The sequence below is a fragment of the Sorex fumeus genome, unplaced genomic scaffold, assembly GCF_029834395.1.
Source record: "Sorex fumeus unplaced genomic scaffold, SorFum_2.1 ptg000070l, whole genome shotgun sequence".
Taxonomy (NCBI): domain Eukaryota; kingdom Metazoa; phylum Chordata; class Mammalia; order Eulipotyphla; family Soricidae; genus Sorex; species Sorex fumeus.
Window position 1 is genome coordinate 7987295 of NW_026606127.1, and position 8097 is coordinate 7995391.

Genomic DNA, 8097 nt, shown 5'->3' on the forward strand with positions numbered 1-8097 from the left:
CACATATACAATATGAAGACTCTATTTTATTTTAGTAAAAACTGCTAGCCAAAAAATGGAATAGAAGGTGATTTTTGAGTGACACTTTACCAGTCCATTAAAAAGAAAGGATTTATCAGTAACTACATAACAAAAAGAAAATAGGAATAAACGTGATTGTATTTCATAGAGATGAAATGTTTTAAATGAGTAAAACACAGAAAGAAACTTCGAAATTACAAAAAATTATACTCATCAGTACTTTTGAATATTAACCAGCAAACAACACGTGTTAAACATAGCAGAGGATTTCACTTGATCACACAAGAAACAGAAAAGACCATTTAAAAAGTGATCACAAAATAATGCAAATTTACTTTCAACGCCTAGATTAGAATTATCTTTATCAAACAGGAAAACTTTCTTCTCAATGTTTAATAAATGAGCACCAAAATCCCATAAAATATCTTTATGTAGGAAAACTCAGAATTCACAAATATGACAAAAATGTGTAATTAGTCATGTGAGACTTGATTTTTCTATTTCCTTTTAGGACCTAAAAACAAAACTTGACTATTATCAAAGTACTCTCATGTTAGGAAGAAAAAATCACATGAAATAATATTTGTAAAGATGACAAGCAGCTTTAACCTGGAACCTACTGACCACACAAATGAATCAAACCTCCTGATTCAAGTTAGAATATACCATTTTTTTTTATTTTAACAGGCAGCGCATACATGAACTTAAAAACCAGAATGTAATAAAAACATTGAAGATTCTGTGTCTTCCACCGCCCTAGATAAGCACTATTAGCTATTTATGGGGAGCATCATTTCTGAAGCGTGTTTATACTCCAAATTGTCAAGTACCAAGTACTGTGTTCTAAGAAATAATAAGGAAAAAAGCCAGGAAGGATGGCTTTCTGATAAAGAGCTTTTCGTACTGGTACCCTATTGAAGGCATAGTATATTTCTAGTCATGACATTTATTGAAGTAAAATTCTTTGACTTGCTCTCAGTGAATTATTCTCAGCATATTTCATATATATATTCTTTCTTTTTTGATGTTAAGTCTTTGGTTCTCTTCAATTTTATGTCCAAACGTTTTCCTCTTCCTTGATAATCGAAGTCCCTATTCTTTCTTTCTTTCCTTCTTTCCTTCTTTCTTTCTTTCTTTCTTTCTTTCTTTCTTTCTTTCTATCCTTCTTTCTTTCTTTTCTATTTTTTTCTCCCTCATATTGTCTTGGTGTCGATTGGTCAATGTTTGATGAAAGTGATCCCAAACTTGCTTACCTTAGAGGTCTTGCCTCCCTAATGCTCAGCACTCCGCACCTTCCCCATGACCCATATTTTCTTATTACCTGGTTTAAATAGAAATCTCAAAGATCAATGATTATTACTTTGTAATATCACTATATTCACAATACTGAAGTATAAATACAAGTGGAGAGACCATTACAGAGAACACATGCTAGTATATATTAACAGTTTTTCACAGCATCTATATTTTCTATTTCTGTAAAAATACTGTCTCTGATTTACTTGTTTTCAGTGAATATCATGTAAAATTCAATATTAAAAGGAAAAAGAAACACAGAGAATCAAACCTCATATATATATATATACATATATATAAATATATATGTTCGTGTGTGTATGTTTGTTTGTGTATTTGAGCTCCTAAGTATGTGTAAAATATAATGTAATCAATGAGGAAAAACACTTTGTATGTGAGAGAAAGTAAGCCAGTGTCTAAAATCACACAGCAAATGTCAAAGTCAAGCTAAAATGAGGCTTATAAAATTCTACTTGAATATTTTCTTTCATTACTACGTGCTGTTTTTACTTGACTGCTAAGTTTAGGGATGATAAATCTAATGAAAAACTTTGAAAAGTATTATTCCTTACCTGAAATGGTCAGAGAAGAGGAAATACCGATGAAAGGTAGACGAGAAGAGGAGACAGTAGGAGATTACGTCTGAATACTGACGCAGCTTAAGACCACAAGTGTTCAGTACAGACGACTGCTCACTGGTGATTGGTCATTGGTCACTCGTCACTTGCCATGAAGATTCAAATTTGTTTACAAACAACTACATGGGACCCCCAAGATTCTACCAGTTGGTGGTTCGTTTGGTGGGAGAATGATGTCATAAAGTAGGCAGGTGAAAGGTAGAGGCTAGCCAATCAGGAGGTCAGAATCCCAAGAAGAAGACCGGATTGGATAGAGAGTGGGGTAGAATGAAGCAGGCTAGGGAGATGGAATTCTACAAGACGGTTATAACAGTTTCACCTTCGTCAGACTCTTGTGTTAGAAAAATACTCCCATGATGCTCAAGAGCTTAGCTATTTCATTAACAAATCAAGAAAATTACTAAATAATTGTTTATATTGCACTGTTAAAGAAACAACATTTGTTATTACTAGTATATTTTAGATAACGTTTACAGCACAGCGGGTTGGGCATTTGCCTTGTAGGAGACCAACCCTGATTCCGATTCCTCTGCCCGGCTAGCTACCCAGAATATCTCGTCCACATAGCAAGAGCCTGGCAAGCTACCCATGACCTATTCGATAGGCCATAGCTAGTGACAACAAGTCTCACAATTTGTTGTAAAATGTTACTGGTTCCCGCTCGAGCAAATGGATGAACCACGGGAGGACAGTGCTACAGTGCTATGATTGAAAAAATTGGAGGTTTCTTTCAATATGACAACACTTACTAGGTTAAGTTGTAGATGAATCGAGATGTGTGAAAATGTAAATAAAATGAGAAGAAATAGTAAATGCACAGGTATCTTATTTGTACAAAACAAACAGTTGTTCTCAGTTTAAAACTGTAGAAGATAAAGAAAAACATATACTCATTTGTGTCAAAATTTTTCAACCTGAAAGAAAAGGACCAAAACCAATTTAAGTAATCAAAAAACAAGCAAAACTAACAAATACTGGCAATTAATATGATAGGCCAAGGATGAATGTTCTTAATAAATTAGTGCTGTGAAAAAAATCAGTATTTAGCTATTGAACTTCAATATTAAAAATAAGCATAAACCATGATCATATATAAAATGTATTGAAAGAAGTGTAAATGACTGGTAAACACAAGGGCAAGGCACTCGCAAATGCCTACCAGGTTCTCTCAGAGTGAGAACTGGACAATAATTGTTGTCTTATCAACAAAATCCAGTCTCTGTATCTTGGCCATTGATGGGATTACATGGCTCCAGGGGCAGTTCATGGTTGTAACACTTAGCTACTAGGAGATGGGGGATCTGGTTGGAGGGGGCCCAGTCTTGATCTGAGCAGCCTTGGAGATCTCATCCCCCGGTTGCGCACACCTGGGTTCCTCTGTCAGATTCGTTCATGCATGAGGCTTCTTCAAGCTTGGGGAGAGTGGTCTAAAGCGTACCTATGGCTGGTTGCAGAGGTCTTCAGGTGCCGGGGCTCTGCTCGGTGCGGTGAGGGAAACTCAACACACCGCCTCCAAGGGACCCTGGTGAAGAAAGCCAGGTGTGGGGTCAGGAGACTGTCATTTTAGACATATTTGGAATTAATTTTAGATCAAAAAGTACACATCATTCTAACTACGTATGTGCTTAGTAATAAATTACTACACACTTGTTCAATCACCTAAGAAACCCCACTCTGCTCAGATAACTAGATTTTTAATTATAGGTCTGTTTTGCCTGTGTGTCATGACTGAGAATCACTATCATTAGATATGAAACTCACTATACACAAAGATGCACACAGGCTGCTTTGAGTCATCTGTGTTGTTAATGTGTGTTGGCCATTAAACTTCACTGAGACCCTTTATTCTGTCCTTTACAGGAGCCTCATAAGTGTCAACTTCCATTCAAGTTGAACTTATAATAATGTGGAATGAAATCATCAATATGATCCTCACCTCTTCCTTCAGGAGAAAAATCCTACTTATATTCAAGGTGGTCAAAGTGCAGACAACACCATCCACCTTTTCCTGGAGATGTACACGGGACTGAGGTGAGAACAGCAAAAGGCTCTAGTTTAATGGTCTTAATGAAGGTTTCAGGGAAGTGCATTAAACAGGACTCATATAACATCTTCCAAAAGAATTATTTTGTAAAACTGATGCCTTGATTATGGTAAAAGATAATATGGTAAAAACCATATTTTTCTTTCTGGGACATTAAAGTTCTAAATCTATCAAGCTGCTTTGAAATACTTTCTTTGATTAGGTACCACTGTCTGCCATAGGGTAAGTAAGGACAACACTCAAATTAATCAGAACAGAAAAAATAACTCCTACTAGGTTTGGTTACACATATACTAAAATTGAAATGATACAATGATGTGCATGGTCCTTGCACAGAGATGACATGCAAACTTGTAAAGAGTTCCATATTTTTGTTGCAAGAAGAACTAACATGGATACTTTAAGCTAAGGCAATTCCCACAAGTACAAAAATTCTACATAAAGATAGCACAAATCCCCATAATAACAATCTCTCTCAATGTCTATGGACTAAATGTGCCAATTCAGAGGCACAGAATAGGAAGATGAATTAGAACACTGAACCCAACATTCTGATACCTGCAAGAAACATATCTGAGCAATCAAAGCAACCATGGGCTAAAAGTAAAAGGCTGGAAAACAAGTATTCAAGAAAAGAACACCTCCACAAAGCTGGAGTAGCCATACTAGTATCAGACCACATGGACTTCAGGCTAAAGGTTATAAGAGACAGTGAATGTCATTTCTGCATGATCATGGGATCTTTACATCAGAAAGAACTCACCCTCCTCAATGTAGATGCTCAATGACAGACCAGCAAAATACTTAAAAACAACTTCTAATAGACTTATAGAAAAACATTGATAGCAAAACAGTACTAGGTGGAGATTTCAACACTACTTTGTCACTTCTCAATAGATCAAACCGAATAAATCTCAGCAAGGAAATATTTTACTTAAGTGAAGTAATGAACAACCGTTGGCTTAGAGAAGAAATCAAAGAGGAAATAAAAAGGTTCCAGAAACAAATGAGAATGAGGACGCGAGCTACCAGAACTTGTGGGACACAGCAAAAGCAGTGTTAAGAGGAAAGATTATACCTCTGCCAGAATTTATCAGGAAGAAAGAAAGGGCCTACACGAATAAATTAGAGCTCAAGATTTTGGAAAATGACCAACAAAAGGAGTGCAAACTAGGCTGGAGCAAGGAAATAATAAAATTTATAGTAGAAATCAATGAGCTAGAAACCCAAAATACAATCCAGAAGACCAATAAAAGCAAAAGCTGTTACTTTGAGAAAATAAACAAGATCAATAAACCTCTAGAAGCCTCTCAAAGAAACAGAAAGAATTCTAATAAATCGAATCAGAAATGCAAAGGGGGGTATCCTAATAGAAACTACAGAAATCCATAGGATCATCAGAGATTATTTTGAGAAACTTTGCAGCAGGAAATGAGAGAATCTTTAACAAATTGATAAATTAATGGATTCCAATTACCTCCCAAGGCTGAACCAAGAAGATTTGGAATACTTGAACCTATCACTACCAAGGAAATTGAAATGATGGTCAAAATATCCCCCCAAACAGAATCCTTGGCCCAGATGGATTCAATAGTGAAATATTTCAATCCTTTAAAGAGGAACTGCTGACAACATTTTTAAGATTTTCCAGGAAATTGAAGAAACAGAAATGCTCCCAAATAGCTTCTATGAGGCAAAGATCACCCTAATACTCAAAACAGACCGAGACACCACAAAAAATGAAAATTACAGACCTATTTCCTTGATGAATACAGATACACAGATTCTCAAGAAAATACCAGCAAAGAGAATCCAGAAACTCAACAAAATATCACACACTATGACCAAGTAGGTTTATCTTGGGGATGCAAGGATGGCTTAACATTCTCTAGTCAATCAACAGAATACACCATCTCAATAAAATAAAGATAAAAGTCATATCATCATATCGATAGATGTAGATAAAGCATTTGATGAGATCCAGCACCCATTCATGGTGAAAAACTCTCAAGAAAATGGGAGTTGAAAGTACTTTCTTCAATCTAGTCAAAGCAAACTACCACAAACCCACAGCAAGCATTATTCTCAACGGGGAGAAAACTAAAGGTTTGGAGCAGAAATCAATGAGCTAGAATCCCAGAATACAATTAGGCACAAAAGAAGTTACCCACTCTCAACACACCTATTCAACATAGTACTTGAAGTACTTGCCATAGGATTTCGGTAAAAAGAAAAGATATCAACGGCATCCATATAAAAAAGGAAGAACTCAAGCTTTTACTATTTGGAGATGACATGATACTATACTTGGAAAATCCCAAAGAACCTACAAAAAAGCTCCTGGGAACAATAGATTTGTTTAGTAAAGTAGCATATTACACAATGAATATCCGGTAGTCCATGGCTTTCCCATATATTTCAAGTGAAAGAGAAAAAAAGAGATAGAGAAAAACAATCCCATTCACAATAATACCTCAGAAAATCGAGTATATTATATTAGAATCAACTAAAATGTTAAGGAACTATACTTTGGTACTATTGCGGCAACATGGGAAGATGCCATTGTTGACAACATTGACGAGGAATACGATCCACTGGTTCAGCACCTCCATGAATGTGTGAGGAAAGCCAAGAGAGAGATAGCCACAAAAAATGGCCTATCTTCGAAAACTCTTGAGCTAATTTGCCAGCGTGTTTTGGCGCATGCCTCAGGCAACCGCAAGCTAACATCCGAGCTCGCAAAGCAGTGCAGAGATGCGATCAAGGAAGACCTCAAAGAGAGAAGAGCAGAAGTACTGGTAGATGCGGCAGAAGCCAGGAAAAGTATTCGTAACGCCCGCCTGTCCTTCGCCAACTATAAGACCAAGATGACTGCCCTCCGACGTCCTGATGGATCCATCACATCCTCCAGAACGGCAATGGAGAAGATTACCATGACTTCTACTCAAATCTCTTCGATAACCATGTCCACTTGCCGACATACCAAATTCCACAGGATGGATATGTCCTTCCCAAAGTTCTCCCTTCCGAAATCCGACACGCCATTTCGTTGGTAAAGAAACCAACAGCACCCTGCCCAGTCAAGGTCAGACCTGAACACCTGAAGAACCTGCCGTCAGTACTCATCAATACACTGGCTCGGCTCTTTACTCGCTACCTGTCTGAATGCAAGTTTCCGTCTCAATGGAAAACCAGCAGGACCGTACTACTGTTCAAGAAGGGAGACATCCATGACATTGGCAACTATCGCCCGATCTGCCTATTGTCTGTCATCTACAAGTTGTTCACTCGAGTCATCCTAAATAGGATTGGCAGAACACTAGATGAAGGACAACCATACGAGCAAGCAGGGTTCCGCAAAGGATTCAGCACCAGCGACCATATCCACGCGATAACCAAGCTCATTGAGGTTTCTCTGGAGTTCAAGATGCCGCTGTTTAATGTTCATTGATTTAAACAAGGCCTTTGATTCTGTTGAGACGGAAGTGGTCATTGAAGCCCTAGCCAATCAGGGCATTCAAGACCAGTACATCAGGATCCTCCGTGAGCTGTATTACAGATTCACTAGCAGGATCTCACCATTCTACAAAGAAGTGATTGTTGATGTCAAGAGAGGGGTGCGGCAGGGTGATACCATTTCACCAAAACTCTTCAGTGCCACCCTCGAGAACATCATGCGACGACTGGAATGGGACGTAATGGGACTGAAGATAGATGCTCGGCAACTACACCACCTCCACTTTGCTGATGACATTATTTTAATAACACCAAACATCAGCCAAGCAGCACAAATGCTGGCCGACTTTGACCGTGAGTGTGGAAAGGTAGGACTACAGCTGAATCTTACGAAGACAATGTTTATGCGAAACAGCCTTGTTCCTGATGCCCCATTCGCTCTCAATGGAATGACTGTCTCCGAATGCAACAGCTATGTGTACCTAAGTCGAGAGGTCAACATGACAAATGACCTGGCACCCGAGCTGTGCAGGAGGAAGAGAGTGGCTTGGAATGCCTTCAAAAACGTCGAAAAAATAGCTAAGAGGAAGAAGAACCTCCGGCTCTGGGCACATCTCTTTGATTCCACTGTTCTTCCTGCAT

General features: G+C 38.0%; 1 pseudogene; it reads left to right on the top strand.

Moving 5' to 3' along the window:
• The first annotated feature begins 4275 nt into the window (after window positions 1-4275).
• LOC130037034 (uncharacterized) lies at window positions 4276-4372 on the top strand (annotated as a pseudogene).
• The last annotated feature ends 3725 nt before the right edge of the window (window positions 4373-8097 follow it).